General features: G+C 40.4%; 1 long non-coding RNA gene across 1 annotated transcript; it reads right to left on the bottom strand.

The window, feature by feature from the left end:
* Window positions 1–609: 609 nt before the first annotated feature.
* On the bottom strand, window positions 610–21,998 carry LOC129148036 (uncharacterized). Its single transcript, XR_008555228.1, has 3 exons — window positions 21,821–21,998; window positions 14,645–14,775; window positions 610–668 (listed from the first exon to the last, which is right to left on the bottom strand). It is a non-coding gene; the product is annotated as an uncharacterized LOC129148036 (long non-coding RNA).
* Between the last annotated feature and the right edge of the window lie 1,888 nt (window positions 21,999–23,886).

Here is a 23,886-nt window from a genome sequence, read left to right as displayed (position 1 = left end):
TTTTTTCTCTGTAAATAAACTAGCAAAAATACACACTACACTGTAGAAATGCAGGTAAGGAGAATGAAGAATCTGAATACATTCTAGTCCAGAATTTCTTTAGGGAAAAGTGTATAAATTGTTTTAACAGGTCTATACTTCTAAATTATTGCAGATTTCATTGTTCTTGCTTACCTGGCCCAGAAGCAATAAAGTAGCTCTTCAGTGTCTGGAGTTTGCTGCCTGAATGAGGAGAGCAGAGATGCTACACACCACATGTTTCCTCAAGTTATCTTCTCATGAGTTCCACAAAAACATATTAATATAAGGCTGATTGTTATAATAAATGAGAGGAGCTCTTTGTTTTTGGCCCATCAGTATTTCTGCATGTGGGTGCTCCCCACTGAAATGTTTGGTGCATAATAGTTGCTTAATGAATATTTGTAGAGTAAATGACATTGATCTGATACATTGATTAACAGGATTTTAGTGTATATATATATATATTCATTTTTTTTCAACAAATAATTTGTGGGCAACTTTAGACCATATCAGTTTTAACCTTTTAATTTTAATGATGGGGAATTTGGTGACCAGAGATTTGCAGTGCCAGCCACTTATTCTCAAAGAGACAGGCATCCATCCACGTGGTCCCCAGGGCTTGGGAATGTTCTTCCAGAGAGATTGATCTACATGCAGAATTGTAAAAAGTAAGAGTCAGACACAATAGTGGTTAAGAATTTTACTCCAGTTTGCATCACAGCAAGTCTCAGATTTGTTAAAATCTAGTTCTCTTGATGCTCAAGTTCAGTTCTCTACTTTTAGTACCAATTGTGGTCCAGTTTTATACAGAAACTCCTCTTCTAAGAAAAAATACCATATATATGTGTCTCACAACTCTCTCCTGCTCATCCTCCCACTCCATAAATCTGGAATCAGTCTGAGGTTTCCTTCTGCTCTAAGCTGCATACTTTCCAATAGCTCCCTATGGTTCCTCCCTCACCACCCTCCCCCAGTCCTTTCCCAGACCACTATTTCAGTGCCGGTTCCTACCCCAGCTTGCAACTCAGTTCAGCATTTAATGAGAATCTGGTCACATGTGCACTAATTTTCAGTGCCCACAATCCTCCCTGTTCACACATCTGAGTTATGGCAAGTTGGGTGAGGAAGTTTGTCAAAGGCCAGGAGCCCTTCGGCCATCCTTTCAGCTAAAACAAACAGGCTGTTTTCCTAGGACTGGCTTTTTACCTCTTGGAAGAAGAGACAGAACTTGAAACTCATTTCTCCCAATCATAGTAACGAACTTGCCTTATTCTCTCAATCCAGACTTTAAACTGTTAATACTGTTCAAAAGAAAGTAATGTAAAAGATGGTGTGTGTGTGTGTGTGCGTGTGTGTGTGTGTGTGCGTGTGTGTGTGTGTGTTTAAACCTAATTTAAACTATACCTTTAAATCTAAGCAATTTGGTAAAAAGAGAAAATATGTTTGCCTATTTCCCAAGTGTTTTATAGCAACTGAAAGTTCAGGGAGTTGTTCTTTTATAGTTAACACTAGAGGCCTGGTGCACAAAATTAGTGCATGGGGGTGTCCCTCAGCCCAGCCTGCATGCCTCTCCAATCTGGGACCCCTTGGTGGATGTCCAACTGCTGGTTTAGGCCCAATCAGGCAGGGATCATGCCTAAACCGGCAGTCGGACATCCCTCTGACAATTCGGGACTGCTGGCTCCAAACCACTCAACTGCCTGCCTGATTGCCCCTAACCACTCTACCTGCCAGCCTGAAAGCCCCCTAAATGCTCCCCCGCTGGCCTGATTGACACCTAACTGCTCCCCTGCCAACATGATCATCCCCAACTGCCCTCCCCTGCCGGCCCGATTGCCTCCAACTGCCCTCCCCTGTGGAGTTAAGGGGACTGAGGGACTCTGGCTAGATGAGAAAGCCCTGAGGGGACTGGGGGACTGAGGCTGGATGAGGCTGGATGTTGTGGGGACTGGGTGAGGTGGGGCTGAGGGGACTTGGGGACTCCAGCTGGATGAGGCGGGACTGAGGGGACTGGGTGCTGCCATCTTGTGGCTGTGGGTGCAGCCATCTTATGAGGGCATGGAAGTCAATTATCATATTCCCTCTTTGTTGGCTGTGGGGGTCGCCATCTTGTGAGGGTGATGGTCAATTAGCATATTGCCTCTTTATTAGATAGGATAAGTACTACCAGTTTTACTCATGAATATGGAAAAGTGGCTGTACCACAACAATACAAAAATTTTAAAATTTGACATTTTGTTTTTTCAAGTATTTTGGAAATGAATATGTACAAGAATTGTCAGTGCATAAAAAAGAATAATTTTCTAACTATTTTAAAATAGATAAGGAGATTCTAGGGAGAGGACTTAAAAATAACATGGAATTGTACCAATTTCCAATTTAATAGATATGAACAAAATACAGCTTATTTACAAAAACTTCCTATTTTATTCAAACAGCACAGAAAACAAAAAAAGGAAAAAAGGTCATTTTTACTTGTTTGTGGAGACTACAAGTAACATGTACGTGGGAGGAATGAAAATCCTACAGACTCATCAAAGAAAAGTTCAGGACTAAAGAGCATTCAGAGCCAGCCATAATCCAGGACTATCTCCAATAAGAGCAATGATTTAAAGGTAGATTCGCCCTCTTTATGTGAAAAAGATCAAAGGAATTAGCACTTAAATCTTCCCAAAATAGAAGCAAAACTTAGAAAATGTTTTTTAAGATATCTGAGTTTCACTCATGTTATTTAAATGTATAACATGTTGTGGTACATATAGGAATATAATAAGACTATGAAGAACTTATTAAAGCAAGTGGCTTAGTCAATCTACATTAATAAAAGAGAAACATGCAAATTGACTGTACTTCCATCACTCCCACCAGCCAATCAAGAGTGAGTATGCAAATCAACCCAACAAAGATGGCGGTGCCCACAGCCACAAGATGGTGGTGCCCAGTCCCCTCAGCCCTGTGAGAGTCCCTGGTCCTGTCAGCACCGTGGGGAGGAGGGGAGCGGAGGGCAGGCAGCAGGGCATGGAGGCTTCATTCGCATGGCAGCAGTGGTGAAGCCCCCAGGCCCGGCAGAGAGCAGAGAACCATGGGGAGTGGGCCTAAGCCATCAGTTGGACATCCCCTGATGGCTCCTGGATTGGAGAGGGTGCAGGTTGGGCTGAGGGACCTCCCCCCACCATGTACGAATTTCATGCACTGGGCCTCTAGTTATAAAATAAAGGACAAAGAATACAGACCTCGTTCTCCTGTCAACAATTCTCCCACCAGAGACTATAATTTCATGCCACCTGAAAGGATTATGGGGTAATTCCTAACATATCCTATCTAATAAAAGAGTAATATGCAAATTGACCATCACACCAAGACACAAAATGGCCGCCCCCCAGTGGTCAACGATGGCTGCCCCCATGTGGACACAAGATGGCCACCACAAGATGGCCTGCAGGGGAGGGAAGTTGTGGGAAGTTAGGGGTGACCAGGCCAGCAGAGGAGGGCAGTTGAGGGTGACCAGGCCTGCAGTGGAGGGCTGTTGGGGGGGGGCCAGGCCAGCAAGGGAGGGCAGTTCAGGGGGGGTACCAGGCCTGCAGGGGAGAGCAGTTGGGGGGGACCAGGCCTGCAGGAGAGGGCAGTTGGGAGCCAGCATCCTGGATTGTGAGAGGGATGTCTGACCACCCATTTAGGCCCAATCCTGGACATCCCTCAAGGGATCCCAGATTGGAGAGGTGCAGGCTGGGCTGAGGGACACCCCCCACCTGCACAAATTTTGTGCACCGGGCCTCTAGTATATATATCTAATAAAAGAGAAACATGCAAATTAACCAACACAGATGGCAGCTAATTTGCATCCACAGGCACCGAGCAGCCTGGGTCCCAGTAACATCCTTGGGACCCAGGCCGCTCCTAGACTGTAGGCCCACACTTAGGCCCTGAGAGGTAGGGGTCCCAGAACACCCCCCAACCACTCCGGGACTATGGGTGCAGCCACTTGCACATGCTCTGGCACCAAGCAGTGTTCGGGTCCACACCCCCAGCCCAGCGCCCATGACAGGGAGCTGGCTGCTGGCCTCTGGAGTGTGCGGAGACCCTGGCCCTGAATGGCCCCCAGCCAGGCGCTCATGACAAGGGGTTGGCTGCTGGCCGCTGGAGCATGCGGAGACCCCGGTGGCCACTGCTGTGCACAGCCCAGGGGTCCCTGCATGCCCACCAGCCTGGCACCCACGACGGGGCTGGCTGCTGGCCTTGGGGGCTTCGGAGATGGAGATGTTCTCGCCCAGCCCCCAGCCGCTTGCGCGTGCACTGGTGCCAAGCAGCAGTTCGGGTTCAAGCCCCCAGCCCAGAGCCCACGACATGGGGCTGGCTGCCTGATGGTGGAGACAGCCCCCTAGCCCAGTGGATACAATGCAAGGACCACATGAGCTGCAGAGGAAACACCATTTTTAAAATATATATATATTTTATTGATTTTTTTTTTACAGAGAAGATGGGAGATGGATAGACAGTTGGAAACATCAATGAGAGAGAAACATCGATTAGCTGCCTCCTGCACACTCCCCACTGGGGATGTGCCTCCAACCAAGGTACATGCCCTTAACAGGAATCAAATCTAGGACCCTTCAGCCTGCAGGCCCGTGGTCTATCCACTGAGCCAAACCAGTTTGAGCGTAAACACCTTTTCTGACCACTCATTGGCTAAGCTCCCTGTACGCTGCCACTTGCAGTGTTCTTAGTAACTTGGGTTATAAGAATCCAAGAAGGTGATCTAGGGTTTTTCCACCACACTCCTGGAGGAAAAAATTAAGGTCCGCTGTTGGAGGGGCTAAGAAATGTCATATCCTGCCCTAGCTGGTTTGGCTGAGTGGATAGAGCCTCTGCCTGCTGACTTCAGGGTCCGGGTTCGATTCTGGTCAAGGGCATGTACCCAGGTTACAGGCTCCTCCCTGGCCGGGGCCCAGGTCAGGGCTCATGCAAGAGGCAATCAATCAAAGTGTCCCTCTCACATTGATGAGTGTCCCTCTCACAGTTTCTCTCTGTCTCTCCCTCTCTCCCACACTCTCTAAAAATCAATGGAAACATATCCTCAGGTGAGGATTAAAAAAAAAAAAGAAAGAAAGAAATGTCATATCCTATGAAAGACACATCTTGAAAATGCCTAAAGAAAGTTGTCATTTTTTCACAGTGAAGGGACTAGAGTCCGTGTTGATGAAAACACCTTGGCAGCTGCAGTGGCTGTCAGTGGCTGTAGCAGTGGGGTAATGGGGCTGGCGCCTTATCTTGATCAGCCCGGTCACCTCCCACAGAGGGAGGCCAGACTGCGGCTGAGGCCTGCTTCCCATGGGGAGCGGGCCTAAGCTGTCAGTAGGACATCTCCTGAGGGATCCCAGTCTGTGAGAGGGGGCAGGCTGGGCTGAGGGAACCCCTTACTGTGCACGAATATCATGCACTGGGACACTAGTATATATATAAAAAACCTTTGACTCAAGCATAGGGGTTCTGGAAAGAAGAAAAGACAAATCTAAACCATTACATATTTGGCATCTTCCTACATGTTTGGTGAAAATATATTAGCACTGAAATAATTGAAAATTATAGCCTTAGCCTGTTTGGATCAGTGGATAGAGTACCCCAGGTTCTATTCCAGTCAAGGGCAAGTACCTTGGTTTCAGGCTTGATCCTCTGCCAGGCCCCCATCAAGGCGTGTGCAAGAGGCAACCAATCAATGTTTCTCATTGTCTGTTTCTCTCCATCCCTTATACTCTCTCAAAAAAATCAATGAAAAAAATATCCTCGGGTGAGGATTAACAACAAAAACAAAAGAATTGAAAATTATAATGTTAATTGCACTTCATGGGAATTTATCACTTTAAATTTTGTGGAAAATAAAATCATGTGAAATAAATAAATAAAACAAAGCATCTCCCAGGGCTCTGGTATGATAAATACCTACAGATAAATAATTAAAGAAGTTGTTCTCCCAACTATTTTCTGACTAATCTTTCTGGTGCTCACTCAGTGTCTAGGCAGGAGTATAGATCTTGGCCTTCATGGTTTCATCCATAATGTTGTTTCATGTGCTTATGTGAATTTTCTTTTCCACATTGAAAAATTATGTTGTGTGAGTGGGCAAGTGTGTGTTTGTGTCTATGTGGGATGGGAATGTTTTTTTAGATTAAATCACTCCATAAAAGTACAAGGCAAATATTGAGGTCTCCCAAGTAGATGATAATCCTCTCAGTCTGTGGAAATATTAAGAATGGTGGCCTGGCTGACATGGCTCAGTGGTTGAGAATCAGCTTATGAACCAGGAGGTCATGGTTCAATTCTCAGTCAGGGCATAAACCTGGGTTGTGGGCTCAGTCCCCAGTGTGGGGCATGCAGAAGGCAGGTGATCAATGATTTTCTCTCATCATTGATGTTTCTATCTCTCTTGCCCTCTCCCTTCCTCTCTCAAATCAACCCTATCTAATAAAAGGGTAGTATGCAAATTAATTATCACTCCATCACAAAGATGGCAGTGCCCATAGCCACAAGATGGTGGTGCCCAGTCCCCTCAGCCCTGCTGGAGTCCCGAGTCCTGGGGGCATGGCTGCTGAGAGCAGGCAGAGTGAGCGGCCTGGCAGAATGCTTGCTTCCTCACCAGGGCATCAAGGCAAGCATTCCCACCCAGTCACAGAGGGCCTCTGGGCTGCGGGCGAGGAGCAGCCAGGCCCTGCAGAGAGCAGAGAACCACGGGGAGTGAGCCTAAGTTGTCACGGCTCCCGGATTGGAGAGGGCTCCCCTGAGGGCTCCCAGATTGGAGAGGGTGCAGGTCGGGCTGAGGGACCTACCCCCCATGCACAAATTTTGTGCAACGGGCCTCCAGTAAAATTATATTAAAAAAAAAAAGATTGATGTGACAGACAAAACAGTGTTATCCTAAATATGTCCACATCCTCATCCCCAAAACCCATGAATATATTGCCTTAAGTGGCAAAGAAGACATTGCAGACATGAGCAAATTTAAGATCTCTAGGTAGAGAGATTATCCTGGGTTACCTGGGTGTCACAAGTATCCTTATATGATGATAGAAGCAGAGTTAGAAAGAGGTTTCAAACATGAAGGAAAGGGCTTCAAGACAAAGAATGCAGGTGGCCTCTAGACACTGGAAAATGAATGGAACAGATTCTTCTTTAGGGCCTTCAGAAAGAGTGTAATGCTTGATTGCAATTACTAAGACTCTTTTGGACTACTGACCTCCAGAAATGGAAGTTAATAAATGTGTGTTCTTTTAAGCCATTAGGTTTGTCATGTAATTTGTTACAGCAACAATAGGAAACTAATATAAATGGGTATTCTATGTTGAATGAGAGTGAAGTCTCTGGAGCTATGCTTTTGTGGGTTTGAATTGACATTCTTGTGTGAAACTCCATTTAATTTTTTTGTATCTCAGTTTCTTCATCTGTAAAATGGGAATAATAATACTTCATAGGGTTAAGGCAAGGGAATAAATAAATTAATATAAAGGACCTTAAAATATGAGCCTGAAATAAAGAAATCTGTTATTATAAATATTGGAGCAATTGGTATATTTGGAAGTTCATTGATTCTATATAGCTGCCAGTGAGTGAATGCCAGTTTGGTCCATTGCAAGGTGATTTTCTGTCCACATAAACAAATGGAAATATGTTTCCTCCTAGTCTATTATTTTCCTGCTTTCTTAGACTGGTTCGTGGCCTATTACCTGTCAGAAAGCAGGGCAATGTCATTTCAAAACATTCTGAGGCAAGAGGATTTTGTTCAAGATCAAAAATTAAATCAATAAAGAGAGAATGCAATAAAAGGCAAATTGGAACCAGATATAACATTAGAGCTCTAGCCACTTTGGCTCAGTGGATAGAGCATCTGCCTGCAGACTGAAGGGTCCCGGGTTCGATTCTGGTCAAAGGCATATGCCCAGGTTGTGAGCTCGATCCCCAGTAGGGGGCATGCAGGAGGCAGCCAATCAATGATTCTTTCTCATTATTGATGTTTTTATCTCTCTCACCCTCTCCCTTCCTCTCTGAAATCAATAAAAATATATTTAAAAATATATAAATAAAGTTAAGAGTCAAAGGTGAGAGATGGCAACATTGAAAATACCAATTTTGTTGCCAGATTCAAGGTCAAAGAAGGAAGGTGACAGAGAAGTAGGAAGACATGGTAAAGATTGAAAATATTGAAAGTCTGTACAAATTTACCCAAACCATGTTTTGTGGTCATGGAATTTCCCTAATCTGCTTTTAGTCCAGAAATCTTACAGAGATCCAAGAATCTCTTTCCAATGGCCAACTAGCCATCTCTACATATCTTTTCCCCATATCCCTTATCTTGCTTGATTAATTATACTAACATTCCATTCAGAACTGGGAGCTATCATCAACCACTCCCTCATAAATAATGTCTAATTTGCCAAGTCCCATAAATTCTACATGCCAAGTAAATCTCAGCTGCCTTCTATCTCCACTCTCAGGATTTTAACCGTAATAATTTCCCATCAGCTTCCTAAATGGCCTATCTGCCTCTATTCTCACCACCTTTCAAAGAATCCTACACATTCTGCCTGTTATATTTATACAAATTTTATTTGTTCATGCCCCTCCTCAGTTAAAAGTATTTTGATAGATCCTTATCAACTCTGGGAGTAAACCAACCCTTCTCAGCAAGGACTTGAATGTTCCGGCTCTGTCTACTTTTCCACCCTTGCATCTGTCAGTTAGCTAATTCCTAGGTCAATGTCCTCAGTAAGTTACTCCTTGATCTTACCCGAACACACAATTCTCTCTCATCTGTTCATAGTTGTGCCCTTACACTCACTTTCTGTACATGCTCCTCATCCAGTATTCATCAGGAACATTCTCATTCATTTTTGCAACTTTGCTCAAATGTTGCCACCTTTGCTAATAGTGCAAATCGTTCCCTTATTGCAAAATGTTTGCTTATGTCTGTGTCTTAATAGTAAGTACAAGTGTCAGTAAGTGTACAAGAACTCAGTGTGCAAAAAGGGCCTCTGGGCTGCAGTTTTAAACATAACTTATTTGTAATACAAGTTAATTTTGTTTTGAACACTCATTTTTCCATATATCAGAAAATGGTTGTAAGTCAATTTAGGCTTTCTGCTCCTTCTCCTGGGGTTGGGTTTAAGTTTTGGTAGAGTTAAATAATTCCAAGTACTTATGGAGTGAGAAAACCACATCTTTAACTCTGCCATTCATGCATTGCTGCCTGTGGTCCTTCGTCACCAGACCATTCAGCCCAGCACCAAAGTCTCTACTCCTGTTACACCTTCAAGAGCACAGGTGTTATATGCTATTATTATGATATTTCTATGACACGTTATAATTGCAGAAATTGCTGCAATGATTTTAATGGTTTCAGGACCTAGAGGTCAACCTGCCAGGACCCTAGCCATAGACATGAAGTGCATGATGAGTCTTTATGTCCAATCCTCATGTCTCTCCCAACCTTTGTCCTTATAACGTCTTCTCCATCTCGCTCTCCTCCTGTTGGGAAAGTGGATGGGAAACTTGTTCATTTATGTTCATCTATATCCCAGTTCCTCTTCACTTCCTCAAGGCATTAAGTATCTGAAAACCAAACCTATGAAGAAGCTCAAACATTTTCCCTCTTTGAAATTGATGTTGTTTTGGTTGTTGTGGTCAATGTGATCATTGTGTTTCTGTTTTGACACTTCTATCCTGGAAATGATGAATGGAGAAAAGTCTATGCTTGAGTCGGGAGGAAAGGAAAGAATAAATCCAGGTGGGAAAAGGCAATATCATTAGTATCTTTACAGTATTATTCTGACCCATATCACAACTAACACAGAGAAAACTGGCAGGGTCAAAAACTACCAATATCTTCTAAGGTTGCTGCAGGTAAAAATGTGAAGTGGAAAAAATTGGTCTTCAGACACCACATCTCTCCTATTATTCTCTTATCTTACTTTGCCCATTTCCTCCTGAATCCACTAAAATGTGCTTTCAGGAAAGGCTCATTTAGGAGTTATTTACCATTAAATGTAAAAACTTTAATAATAATAAATTCACAACAGTTGTTGCACATTAATTTCATTTGCATTACAGAAAGTTGTGGTCATAGGCTAGCATGGGGCAGAGTCAGGGAGATATTTAAGAATGAACATATACTCTTATTCTGAAGAAAAAAAAAAGAAAACCTTTTGTTTTGTTCCTTCAAAGGGGAGGTCCAAAAAACTAGCTAAGAAAACAGACATGCATGAGACTACACCAACCACAGATTTTGTTTTCTGCTTGTAGGCAATCAGAAGACATAATTTTTAGTAATTTTTTGACTAACTCATTATCCAGTTGTGCCAGGGGTTGCTGTGGGTTCAGTTACTCTTCATAATTTGCAATAATAATTCTGTGGGTCTTTTCTAGCTGCCAACAACCAGCTGCCAGGTTTGATTTACATAGTTACAAAGGATAATATTTTTATTATTATTATCATCTGAGTGTTTACGCATAAAGATAGTTTTTTATACTATTTTGGTCCAATAAAACAGGTTTAATAAATCAAAACATTAATTTTGAACTAAATGAGAAATATTAAATTGAAAATTATCAACTTTCAGGTAAAATAATGTTCCTAAACATATGATTATAGGTAATGTCCAGGCTTAGGAAAAAATATTAATTTCATAGAAAAGAAACCAAATATTAATATTCATATATATATTTCTAGACATTTATTAAAGTTTCTCAATATTAAATATTTTTAAATGGACAAAGTCTATATGTAATGTACACCAATGAAACACATGTATTTGAAAGTTTCAAATCATCATTCCCAAATATAGAAGCCAAGGGCAACTTTTTGGTTCATGCATAAGGCCAAGAACAAAACCTTGAAATACACCCAAACCACTTTAAATCTCCTTGTTTTCCCAGCTGTGCATATTAGAAGAGCCTACAGATAACTAACAGTTTAAATTTTACAGACTTCACTGAAAGAAAATTTTTTATGACAAATAACTATATTTGGTAAATATAAATGTAAATGAAACCAGAAGGTACACTGCAGTGTTTAGCTGAAGGGGAAATTTTATCTATTTACAAAATTCATTTTTATTCTCATTTGCTTTTGACTTGAATGTCTTCTATTTTATTTACCTCCTATGTTTAGGCTTCATGGTTTCCTTCCCTTAGCCCATCGTTAAGGTAGCATGTCTATTAAAAAGTTTCAGAATGCTGTGTCTCAGAATTAATTATTCTCTCCCTTTGTTTAATCACTTGTCTATCTTAGAAGGTGCTCAATTCAAAAGAAGGATATATATATATTACCCTCACCCAACGGTATTTTTTTTCCATCGATTTTTAGACAGAGTGGAAAGGAGGGACCAGGGCTTGGGATCAAACCTGCAACCAAGGTACATGAGCTTGACCTGAAATCAAACCTGAGACGTTTTGGTCTTTTGCTGACAATCTAACCAGTGAGCAAAACCGGCCAGGGCAGGACACATATTCTTGCTCTCATACAGCTTTCACACTTAAGAAAGGTATTAACTTGCTCTACTTGCCACCTTTAACAGAGGAATTAAAATTATTTCATGAGACAAATTAGGAGTAGATTCTATTTCATTCAAAAGACTAGTTATCTAAAATAAAAGCAGTTTTAATTGTTCCTGATAGTTTTCCTTCATTTTTTTTTTTTTGACACTAGACAGCAGAGATTATAGTTGCTACATAGTGATGCAAAGTTATTAGAATGTATGTAAAATGCCAGGGCCCTTACTCAGTGTAATTTCCAAAATTGTGAAAGTCCATTACTTGGAAGACACTAAGAATAAACATAGATAAGTAAATTCTGGTTCTAAAGTTTCTTAAGAGTTGAGATTAGTGTTTTCAAAACAATCTTTAGAGTTTTCTGAATGTGTACTTGGTTTCATAATATAGTTAATATTGGATTATAAAACTGGCTGTTATAATTTTTATTTCAGGAGAAAATTCAAGAAGAAACTATCTGATTGACTTACACTTTAAATTGTGTGTATATGTACTTATCTACTTACATATGCATTCAGAAAAATAGAGCATTTGGTTATTGTGTGATACAATATTTTGTCCACTAGATGGATCTCACTTTCATATTTTTCAAACAAGAGACCCATTTTTCTGTATTCATTCTGGTTGACCTCACAGAGCTACGTGGTGGAGTTAAAAACAATACCTAACCAATAAGTACTCTTCAAATTACCAAGGTCACAAATGAACAAAAAAAGAAAACAAACTAACAAAAACAAGTTTAGGAAAGTGTCCTAACTATAACTAAGGATAAATTAAATACTCGTATGCAATGCGGGAGCCTGTGTCCAATCCTGGAACAGAAATAAAGAAATTAGTGAAACAATTGGTGACATTTGAATGCCTGGATTTTAGTTACTAGTGTTATATGAATATCAATCTTCTGATTTTGATAATTGTACCATAGTTATGTAAAGTTTTATCGTTAATGAAAGCACAGTGAAGAATATGAAGAAACTATTTTTACAAGTTGTTTTAATAAATTTACAACTATTTAAAAATAAGATGTTTTTAAAAGTCAAGGTTACAGAGTTGAAGTGAATAATAAATTAGGAAAAATAATTATCAGGAGTACTACAAATGTGTTAACAAAACGTAGAAAAGGCTCAATAAATGAGAAGCTAGAAAATGTGTAAGAGTGTATTTTTTTTAAAATCCTGAAAAACATAATGATATTTATTTATTTAAGATGTAATCTTAATAAAGATTAAGAACTGTTGGTCTGGTCCACCAAAACCCAAGTAATTAATTGATGAAAATAAAGTAAAATGCGTATGCTTCACACAGATGTTTTCTCATATAATTTTCTAATTTTGAATTTTTTATTTTTAAATTGAATTATTGCTCAGTTAGTATAGACATCTATTTTTTTCCAGAAAATACACATGAGTAGTATATTTTCTGAACTTGTGATTACCTGAAAATTAATTATTCTTACATTTATAAGTAAATGGTTAAATCTATTTATAATTATCAGGCTACAACATATCCTCCTCAAATTTGTAAGGTTCTCTTGTGGTACCTATTTTATTTTTCCTTCTCTTAGAAACTGTTAGAGTTCTATCTTTGTCATAAAGATTAAAAATTTTACAAGAATATATTAGGTATATGTCTTTTATTACTGTTATCATTATTATCATTCCTTGGTACATATTAATAATGGACAGTTTAATCTTTAGTATATGCTTTTATTCAACACAGGGGAGTATCATTCCATACAGTACTTCAGTTGCTTATGTTTTGCTCTGGTTTATTCTTTGAAAACAATTATTTATATGTTGGATCCACATTCTCTATCCTTCACATCTAGTAATATATGATCCCTTCCTTTCTTCCTTCATTTCTTCCTACCTTCTCTCCCTCCCACATCCCTTCCTCCCTCTTTCCCTCTCTCTCTTTATGTGTTGGTATTCTTTCTTCCTAAGTTCTGCATTATTTTATAATTTTTCTTTACTTTATTACTGATTTAGATTTTTTGTATATTTTACTACATTAGATGCAGATTTTAATTTGGCTAGTGCATTTTTAACTATTGTATTAGGAGTATCACAATTGTCCCTAAAGAAGACTATATTATCTGAGGTGGCCGAAGTTCCATGTTTCTTAGCTTGCTTTAAACTTCATTGGTAACATTTCCTAGATTATTTTGAAAATTGAAAATACCTGTATGTAACAGAACTGTTGATAGATATAGATACTTTAATTAGAATATCAGTAAATTGCAAAGATATTGGACATTAGAAAGATGGATAGAAGTTTCAAACTATGCCACATGAGAATGAAAGAGGTTTAAGAATAAAAGAGAAATCTGTTTAGTATCTTGACTGTGGTGCTGCATACATAGATATACACAGATCACAAAAATCATGTGAAACATACACACAAATAAGTACAAATAAAACTGAGGAAGTCTAAATAAGAGCAATGGACGGTATGACTGTCAACATTTTGACTGTCATATTATACTATAGTTTTTCAAAATGTTACCATTGGGGAAAACTGGAAAAAATATACAAGGGATCTCTCATATTATTTCATACAATTGAATGCAAATATATAATTATTCCAATTAAGAAAAAAATGTGAAGGCAAAATGAAGACATTTTCCAATTGTAAAAGATAGAAACAAAGATAGTTTAAAATATTTGCTGTTCTGTCAGAGGAAAAGACAATACATTCGCTGTGTGGTTCCTGAGGAATCAGCACCCTTTTTCTGTAAAGGGCCAGACAGGAAACATGTTGGGCTTTGTGGGCCATGAAGTCTCTGCTGTGACTGCTCATCGCAGCCCTGGTAGCATGAAAGCAGCCACAGTGAATAAACAAACATGAGCATGTCTGTGCCCTAATAAACACTTATTTATAAACATTTACATCTGAATTTCGTATAATTGTCATGTGTCATTAAATATTATTCTTCCTTTGCTTTTCCTCAACCATTTACAAAATGGAACGTCCATTCTTAGCTTGCAGGTCAGATGCAAACAGCAGCAGGGCAGAATTTGACCCGAGGGATTAGCGTGCTGACTCTATGCTATAGTGAGACAGAATTGGCTGAAAACAAAATGCTTACAGTAAAACAGAAGCTCGATGGTCCCTCTGTCAGGGTGGCAGGAGGATCTTCACAAAATAGATGAGAGACTGAAATCAGTAATCCAAAATGATGTCCGAATGGAAGGTTCTGTGATTCTTTAGACTTATATCCTGAAATGTAATATAAGGGGTAAAAAGAGATTTTGTTACTTATTTAAATACAATTATTTGTAAATTTGACTAAAAATATTACCATTTTTTGCAATATCTCTAAAAAGAAATCTGTACCCTTGTGTTTTTGAATCCCAAAGCTTTCTCCAAACTAGGATTCTTCTTTATCTTCTAATTCATCTCTGATGTTGCAGGAAATTTCTTCAGTTAGTTTATTTCAATTGTGTAGTGGAAGCCACAGTTTAACAAAGATTCTGGCATTTAAGAAATAATCAATAATAGCTAACTATTTTTGCAGTTATTGTTATTTTTTGCCAATTTTGCACAAATATAATAATATTAGAGGCCCAGTGCACGAATTCGTGCACGGGTGGGGTCCGGCTGGCCAGCTCCAATTGGGGCAGATCCAGCTGGACCAGTGGGGAGTAGGGGCCCGTGGGCGGTTGGCCAGCCGGCCGCACCCCCTGGTCAAACTCCTGGTCAAGGGGACAATTTGCATATTAGCCTTTAATTATATAGGACTAGAGGCCTGGTGCACGAAATTCATGCACAGGGGTGTGTGTCCCTCAGCCCAGCCTGCACCTCTCCAATCTGGGACCCCTCAAGGGGCCTAAACGGGCAGTTCGACATCCCTCTCACAATCCAGGACTGCTGGATCCCAACTGCTCTCCTGCCTGCCTTCCTGATTGCCCCTAACCACTTCTGCCTGCCAGCCTGATCACCCCCTAACCACTCCCCTGCCAGCCTGAATGATGCCTAACTGCTCCGCTGCCATCCTGTTTGCCCCTAACTTCCCTCCCCTGCAGATCTGGTCACCCCTAACTGCCCTCCCCTGCAGGCCTGGGTCCCCCCCCCCCATCTGCCCTTCCCTGCAGGCCCAGTTGCCCACAACTTCCCTCCTCTGCCAGCCTGGTCACCCCTAACTGCCCTCCCCTGCAGTCTTGATTGCCTCCAACTGCCTCCCCTTGCAGGCCTGGTCCCTGTCAACTGCCCTCCCCTGCTGGCCATCTTGTGATGGCCATCGTGTGTCCACATGGGGGCAGCCATCTTTGACCACATGGGGGCAGCCATCTTGTGTGTTGGAGTGATGGTCAATTTGCATATTACTCTTTTATTAGTTAAGATAGCTACCCATGCCACAGGGAAGAGAGGATGACTCAAAGGACCCCCATGTAAATTCAGTTCACTGAGATATTAATGTAAAAGAAACTGAAATATTTGGTTTTAAACCTTGGAAAGGATTTCGCTTTTCATGGCCTTATACCTGAAATTCAATTGTGCAGCTTCATCTCTTTATTTAAGGCTTTGGCCTCTGTGTAAATGCCAGATCCTTGGATAAGCTGCCAAACTAAACTGCATGAGTGGGAGCAAATTCAGGTTTTCGAGACCTGAGATTATCTTTAAAAATAAGACACAATTATGAATAAAAATTAAAAACAAGAATTGGGCAGGGGGCTGTGCAACAGAAGGGATCTGATGAGTTTGACAGTAAATTCACTTCAAAAATCAAAAATGAATGTCTCAGAGTCTTTACTAAGAATATTTTTTAAACAAAGGAAGGAATACCCCAAGGCTCAGGAAAATTGAGTTTCTGTGAGCAATGAGATTTTCAGCATATATTGAGCAGAAAACATTGGAAACTGGGGAGGGGACAATGCTTTCTGTAACAAATTGCACCTGTATCACAATTTTATGTTTACCCCTTTCCATTCATGGCCTCTTCATTATTGGTGCACCCTATCAACTTACCATCCCCTGCCCCAACAATTAAATAAGCAACTAAAACCAAATAACCCAATGAATATATCTTGAAAATAAGTAAATGTGGATTTGTAGTAAAGAAAATTATACAAGATAGGAAATAGAAATTCAGTTAATGAGAATACCTTTTGGAAAGGTACTATCTTCTAAAAATGATCAAAGTTTTAGGACCTAGGAAAGTGTAGATCTTTGAACCAATAGCCTGGTATTCTCTGAGGCAGTTCAGGCTCTCATTGCGCTTGTCATTAAGCACACACACCGAAGCACGTAATTATGGCAGCATGCTGAGAATTGAACTGCTGCTACATGAGCATATGTCTTCCTAGATGCGCTCTGAGCAATAGCTGATCAGGGAGCATAGCTTTGCAGTTTGTGCCAGAATTTCTGACTTAGGTCAATCAGATGCTACTGAATCATGTAAGTCTTAGCTGAATATTAGGATTTTATCTGTGAAGTCAGGAAGAGTCATACCTATAGTGTGCTTAACAGAATTTCACCAAATTCATAGAAGTTGTAGGCATTTGGGATGCAACCTGGCCCACGTCCCATGCATCTGAATGTGTGGATACTTGCAACGTCAAAAGCAAACCTATTATCTATAGTCCTTTTCAAGTGGACTGTAAGCTATTGCCAGATAGATTTTGAGTCACATTTCAAAAATAGGAAAGTACAAATTGTATGATTACCTCTTAAAAATTATAGCAGATTCAAGAGTAGCTACAAAATACATCTGTTTCACCCTAGCTGGTTTGGCTCAGTGAATAGAGCATTGGCCTGCAGACTGAACGGTCCCAAGTTCATTTCTGGTCAAGGGCACATGCCCAGGTTGTGGGCTCCATCCCCAGTAGGGGGCATGCAGGAGGCAGCCAATCATTGTTCTTTCTATCTCTCTCTCCCTCTTCCTTCCTCTCTGAAACCAATAAAATATATTTTAAAAAATACATCTGTTTCATACGCTGCATTATTAGACTTTTTTTTTTACCCTGAGGGGTAGTACTGTAGCCACTGAACCAAAATTGTGGATCACTCACAATATTGGTGGCATCTTTAAATAGCTGTTTTCATTATTGACATAATATATTAACTGCTTTCATAATGACTCACCTGAAATGACTACGGCACTATTTGATATGTCTAATACTTCACCGCATATACAAACAGGAATCTCATCCACTGAGCCTGTCACAGTGCAAAAAGTTTGAAATGGACTATGCCTCCCTGGCATCTGCAAATCCTTAAATGCACCAGGAATTGCCTCGAGATGGAATCAACTTTGCCTCACATACATATCTCACACATATACTTACAATATTTTAGTATGCAAATGCTGCCATGTTTTAAAATTGTTTTTTAAGAGTCTCTGAATTTATGACAGATGTTTAGCTTTATGTGTTTTTATAATTCATGGACACTAGTAATACAATAACTACCACATGAAGGTGTGATATATTTTGAAATTTAAAAAAAAAAATGAGGTAGTTGAAATTTCCTGGAAGTCTCCAAAGCTGGAGTTGATAAATAGGCAGTGTCTCCCTCCCAGAACTCTTTGTTTGCATGTGCTCTCAGGATTCTGGAATTGAACTTTGTGATACACACGCACAAGGTAGAAGTGATGGGACCTGCATTTTCCTCAAGATTGTGTATTGTCCCCCTTTTGTACATGTAGAATCATTCTGCTATTCCTTTGCTAATGGAACTTCCCCCAATATGATTTATGAACCAAATCTTTGCCTGAAAAAAATTGTGAGTGTATCTACCCTAACTCTGACTGCATAAAATAGCCTCTTTTTAAAATATATATTTTTATTGATTTTAGAAAAGAAGGGAGAGATAGAAACATCAATGACGAGAAAGAATCATTGGTCAGCTGCCTCCTGCATGCCCACACTGGGGATCAAGCCCTAACCTGGGCTTGTGTCCTGACGAGGAATTGAACTGTGACCTCCTGGTTCATAGGTCAATGTTCAACCACTGAACTACGCTGGCCCAGCAAAGTAGCCCCTTTAAACCTTAATAATCCCTCAGTGGCAACTAGCTCTTTTTAACATTCTTTGATTAAAAACAATTGTAATTTATAGAGTGGAGGTAATAGCTCCACTTAAGATCCTACTGTTATTAACAGCACAGCAGGAGACCTCTCAAGACAACAGCTTTTCAGCCTAGAATGTTATGGAGTAACTGTAACATGCTTTAATAGCTGCAGCCTATCCCCTTTTAAAGTGCCCAAAGGAAGAATGTTGCACTAATGTGTAGGCTAAACACATACATATCTGAAGGATTTCATAAACCAATTCCATGCATCTTGTTAATTTAGACTGTTTTTAAAAAGTCACATTATACAAATTTTTGCTGCAGCACTACTTGAAAAGATTTATTATGTAAGCCACTATGTCTTACATAGCATTAGCATATTGCAAATGAGAAATCCATCCATTTTGTGTTTCCTAAAATGTTTTCCTTTGCTTCACATAGACACATAATACAATTTAAAAAAACCGTTTTTTACTTAACCATTTATCTGCTGTTTAATCATAAAACCCTGGTGACATCATGCCCCTACCCTAAAACTTTAATGCTTTAAAAAGAAACATCTTTCTTTACTCTCTACTATTACAATGTAATGATATTTGATAGAAAAGTAAGTGACACTTGGGAGAGGAAGCTAAATATCCTTTACCTTTTAAACACATTAAATATGTAATTTAAAGTAATTGAAACTATTATATTCCAGAAGTTAAAACAAATCCTCCTACCTTATTGCATATCTGTGCTAACATTCAATAAAGCAATATTGAGGTTAAGAGTTGTATTAAAACACCATGGAGAGCTATTTTTTAGAAACCTATCATTTAGGTTGACATCAGTGAGTTATTGAAATTATTATGAGTAATATTCTCACCAGACAGATATTGAGAGCTCACCTCTAACATTTGTCCAGAGGGTTGGAATGAATATTGGAATATAGGCACTGAATGGATCCCCTGGGGTCATTTAGTAGAATGTTCTCATTTTATTGACTATGAAAACTCAGACCAGAGAAGTGATTTGCCCAAAGTCAAGCAAAGGTCTTGGCTAATCCCGCCTTTCATTATCACTTTGATGCTTTTGCTACTCTACCACCGTTCCTTTCCTTAGCAAATGTTTAAATAAAGATTTAGAGGCTTCTGGGAAGGAGTTTTAGGGGATTTCACACTGTTACAACTTTTTTTTCTTCCAACTATGCCTTAAGTAAAATTTACCCACTCTTCAATTTTTTTAGTGAGTTAAAATTTTGTCATGTTTCTCTTCTTTATCCAAAGTCTTTTTGTTTATTATATGCTGTAGTGGTAAAGCTCCAATTGGCATTGGTCAAATAAGAACCCTAAAGAAAGGATTGGCTCTCTGATTCCCCTGAATCAGCTGAAACATCTCCAGGAATGCTCCAAATACAATAGGAAGCCAGGCCCTTTCAGACCATTGAAGGGTACAGCATACAGGGATGACTCTTTGAGGCTGCTTATCTTTGCTCCAGGAATCTAGGTAGATATTGCAAAAGGAAGCGAGGTAGGGAAAAGAGAGAAGGAAGAGATATACCAGGAAGGTATATGTTGGTCTAGTTCTCAATGCAAAGCTGTAAGTCAATCTTTTCAAGACCCAAGTTGTTTGAATTGATATTCACCGAAAGTGAACCAAGAGTTTCAGAAATATTACAACCACAAGGTTGCTAAGCATCCCTCTAATGTACACAGAGGAAGACTAAAGACTTTTACCACAGGCCAAGACTATTCAAATAGAAGAATCTCAAATAATACTGAAAGCAACGTGACCTGAATGCTCCCAGACCCTAATAAGAGTGGCTCTTGCCATCAATGGTTTAAAAAACAAACTTTTATGCAAAGATATTTCCTAATTTAAAAACAATTTCACTTGACGTCCCTCTAATTCTGTTCCTTATCAAGTTTCATTTTGTATTTATAGGATTATTATGCAAATAAAGTTACATAATTGAAGGTAAAAGATCTTGCATAAATTAGAGGTCTAGTAAGTAGTAAATACTAAAATTTAACTGATGTTTTATTTATTATGCCAAAAATATATTGCTTTATAATTTGTAAATTTGTATTTCTTTTATTCACTTAGATGTTAGGGCCATATATCTAAGTGAACATTTCATTAGCAAAATGTAAACAAAGCAAACTTAGTTGGCCAAATATAGGAAAATGCAGCTTTTTGTCTGTTTTTAGTTCATTCAGATATTGGCCATCATGTTTCCAGATATGAATGTGTGTATACTTAAAATGAAGGTACTGTATAAGCTATGTATTTTCATTTTAAAAGGGAAAAAAGACCCTCAAATGAAAGGGTTTTATTGCTTCTAATTTTAAAGCAAATATTTACCATGGCCCTTGGATATGCTAAGCTTTCACTAATTATTATTTAAGACTTTAAAATATCTAAAGGGAGATTGAAAAGTCAGAGTTCCCATCCAAACAACTCCTCAGTCTCACCAATGTTTCTATCACTCCACTGAATTTACACTAGAAAATCACCAGTTAATCACAATTTTGTCAAACCTAATGGACCTTCTCAGTGACTGGCTTTCAATACAACTTCTCATCAAGCGCAAACCTTTACACAGAGATTCTGTCCAAGATGGTGAAGTCGGTGGAAGCTGGATTTATCTCCTCCCATGGCCACATCAAAATTACAACTAAATTATAAAGCAATCAACCTGGATAACCATCTGAAGATCAGCTCAACAGAAGTCTTATAACTGAGGATACACAAAAGAAGCCACATGGAGACTGACAGGAAGGATAGAGACATGAAAAGGGCTGGCGCTGCCCTAACTGGTTTGGCTCAGTGGATAGAGCGCCGGCCTGCGGACTCAAGGGTCCCAGGTTCGATTCCGGTCAAGGGCATGTACCTTGGTTGTGCACACATCCCCAGTGGGGAGTGTGCAGGATGCAGCTGATCAATGTTTCTCTCTCATCAATGTTTCTCTCTATCCCTCTCCCTTCCTCTCTGTAAAAAATCAATAAAATATATATATTTAAAAAAAAAGAAAGAAAGAAAAGGGCTGGCTCACTCCCGCATGTGGCGTCTGATAACCTGGAGGGATATCATGGCTGCAGAGGGCCCTCCTGAGGAGCAATGGTTCCCCAGCCCAGGGCACCAGTGCCAGGAAGAGGAGCCCACATAACATCTGGTTGTGAAAATCAGCAGGGATTCTGTCTACCCTGGTGAGACAGAAGGCTGCTAGAAACCCAAGCTTCTTTTAAAGGCCCCACGCACAAACTCTCACCTGCTGGCATTCACCTTGGACTCCGTCAGAGGGACAGTGGCTCAGAGGGTGCCAAAGTCAGAGGGAGAGACTGAGTCGTGTGGCTTCCGTGAGAGGGCTGGAGGGATAGTTGCCCCTGTCTCTGTGTTGAGCTCCTCTGCTGTCCCGCCAGGGACGGCATCTTTCCTGGTTGGAGGGTTTCCCCCTCCAGAGCATTAGCTGGGTGAGTTTCACTGGCCCCAGCCTGACGCCTCCCAGAGGCCCCACCCTGCTGTACTGAGCTGAGCTGTAACTCTGCCAGAGGTAACCAGCCTGGGCCCGTTTGCCGTCTTTCTAAAAAAAACTCCTGAGGTATCCCAGGCGAGCGTGAAGGCACCAGAGACACAAAGGGAGAAACAGTTGTGAGGCTTTGGGACGAGGGCTGTCTTCCTAAAGCCCCACAGACACTATCTTTCTGGTGTTAAGCCCTCCCGCCACTGGCCAAATCTTAATCTGTTTTAGTCTGATGAGCTCTACTAGCTCCACCCTGGCGACTCCTTCCCACCACAAAGATCTCCAGGCCCCACGCAGATACAGGCTGCCCTCATTTACAGGCTGCCCTTGAAACATTTGCTGAGTGGCCTCAGAACGACAAGCTTAAAACTGTATTAACCTGGTGAACACAACGTGCCTTTACCTGGTGGCTCCCTGAGAGCCTGCCTCATGCAACTCATGAGGCCTTTTCAGTGGCTGAGCCTAATTGGCAGCCAGCAGGCACAGTGGGCCTGGGGTGCCTTGGACCTTTTGCTGACCTGTCCCAGGCCCGGTAGTGATGGCAGTCAGCCTTCATGTGCAGCTTGGCCCCTCTCACATGTACCCAGGCCCAGCATTAGCAGCTACCAATCATGTATTGCTTTATAGCTATTAACAAGCGGCCTATGGCCAGACATAAGCAGTATTTGACACTAACCTGCACTAAAGTCTCTCCCAAGAGACCCCAAAAGCAACATATCAAGTTGCTGGCTGTAGACTATACAGAGTTCCACCTGATTAGCTCTATAAATGCCACATTCAAAGGTAGGTCTCAACAGGCACCAGATCCTGCTCGGCCAAATTCCACTTTGTGGGGTCAACCATTACACTGTGTCCATGGCCCATCCTCACACTCAGCCAGCCTGAAGGTCAACCCACCCACAGATGTGACAATCAAGATGAGCAATCAAGGCTCAACTACTACAGAAGCGCACACAGAACCCACACAAGGGACACTCCTGATACACCTGGCTCTGATATCAGGAGATTGTACCACTGGGACTCACATGACACCTACTACATAAGACCACCTTACCAAGACTGGAAGACATAGCAGATCAACCTAATACAAAACCAGAGAGGCAGACAAATTGGGAAGACAAATAAACATGACCCTAATTAAAGAACAGAAGAAATCTTTAGGAAAAGGACTAGATAAATGAAATGGAGGCAAGCAAACGACCAGATACAGAGAATAAGACAATGGTTATAATGATGTTCAAGGAACTCAGTGACAACTTCAATAGCATAAAAAAACAAAACATAGAAACCATAAATTAGAACCAGTCAGAAACGAAGAATACAATATCTGAGATGAAGTATACACTTGTAGGAATCAACATCAGATTAGATGAAGCAGAGAATCAAATCGGTGATTTGCAAAGCATGCTTCCAGCTTGTGGCCTTTCAAGCCTATTGGGAATAAGAATAGGATCCACATTGGGCCACATACCCATTATTATAGAAAAGAAACTTTGAGATAGCTATTCTAATAGAATCACAATTAAATTATTTGCCAGTGGTACTCAAACCCGCAGTTGTTTTCTGGATGGAATAACTTTGGCTTATTCTTTCAGTTATAGGCAACCCCCAAAAGGCTGTTGATAAAGGTTTCCAAAGGATGAATTATTTCCTTGGAGATTTATTACTGGGGGTGATTCACAATGGAGAAACATAGTCACATCCTACTTTCCTGTTATTATCTGCAAACTTCCAATGGTCCTGACATCTATTCCATATGATTCCTTGGATACATAGCTTCCAGACAATAACACTTTATTTCCACATATGTATTC

This window comes from Eptesicus fuscus, chromosome 3, assembly GCF_027574615.1.
Source record: "Eptesicus fuscus isolate TK198812 chromosome 3, DD_ASM_mEF_20220401, whole genome shotgun sequence".
NCBI classification, from domain to species: domain Eukaryota; kingdom Metazoa; phylum Chordata; class Mammalia; order Chiroptera; family Vespertilionidae; genus Eptesicus; species Eptesicus fuscus.
The sequence above is the reverse complement of the archived record's forward strand: the minus strand, read 5'-3'. Positions and strand labels throughout refer to the sequence as shown.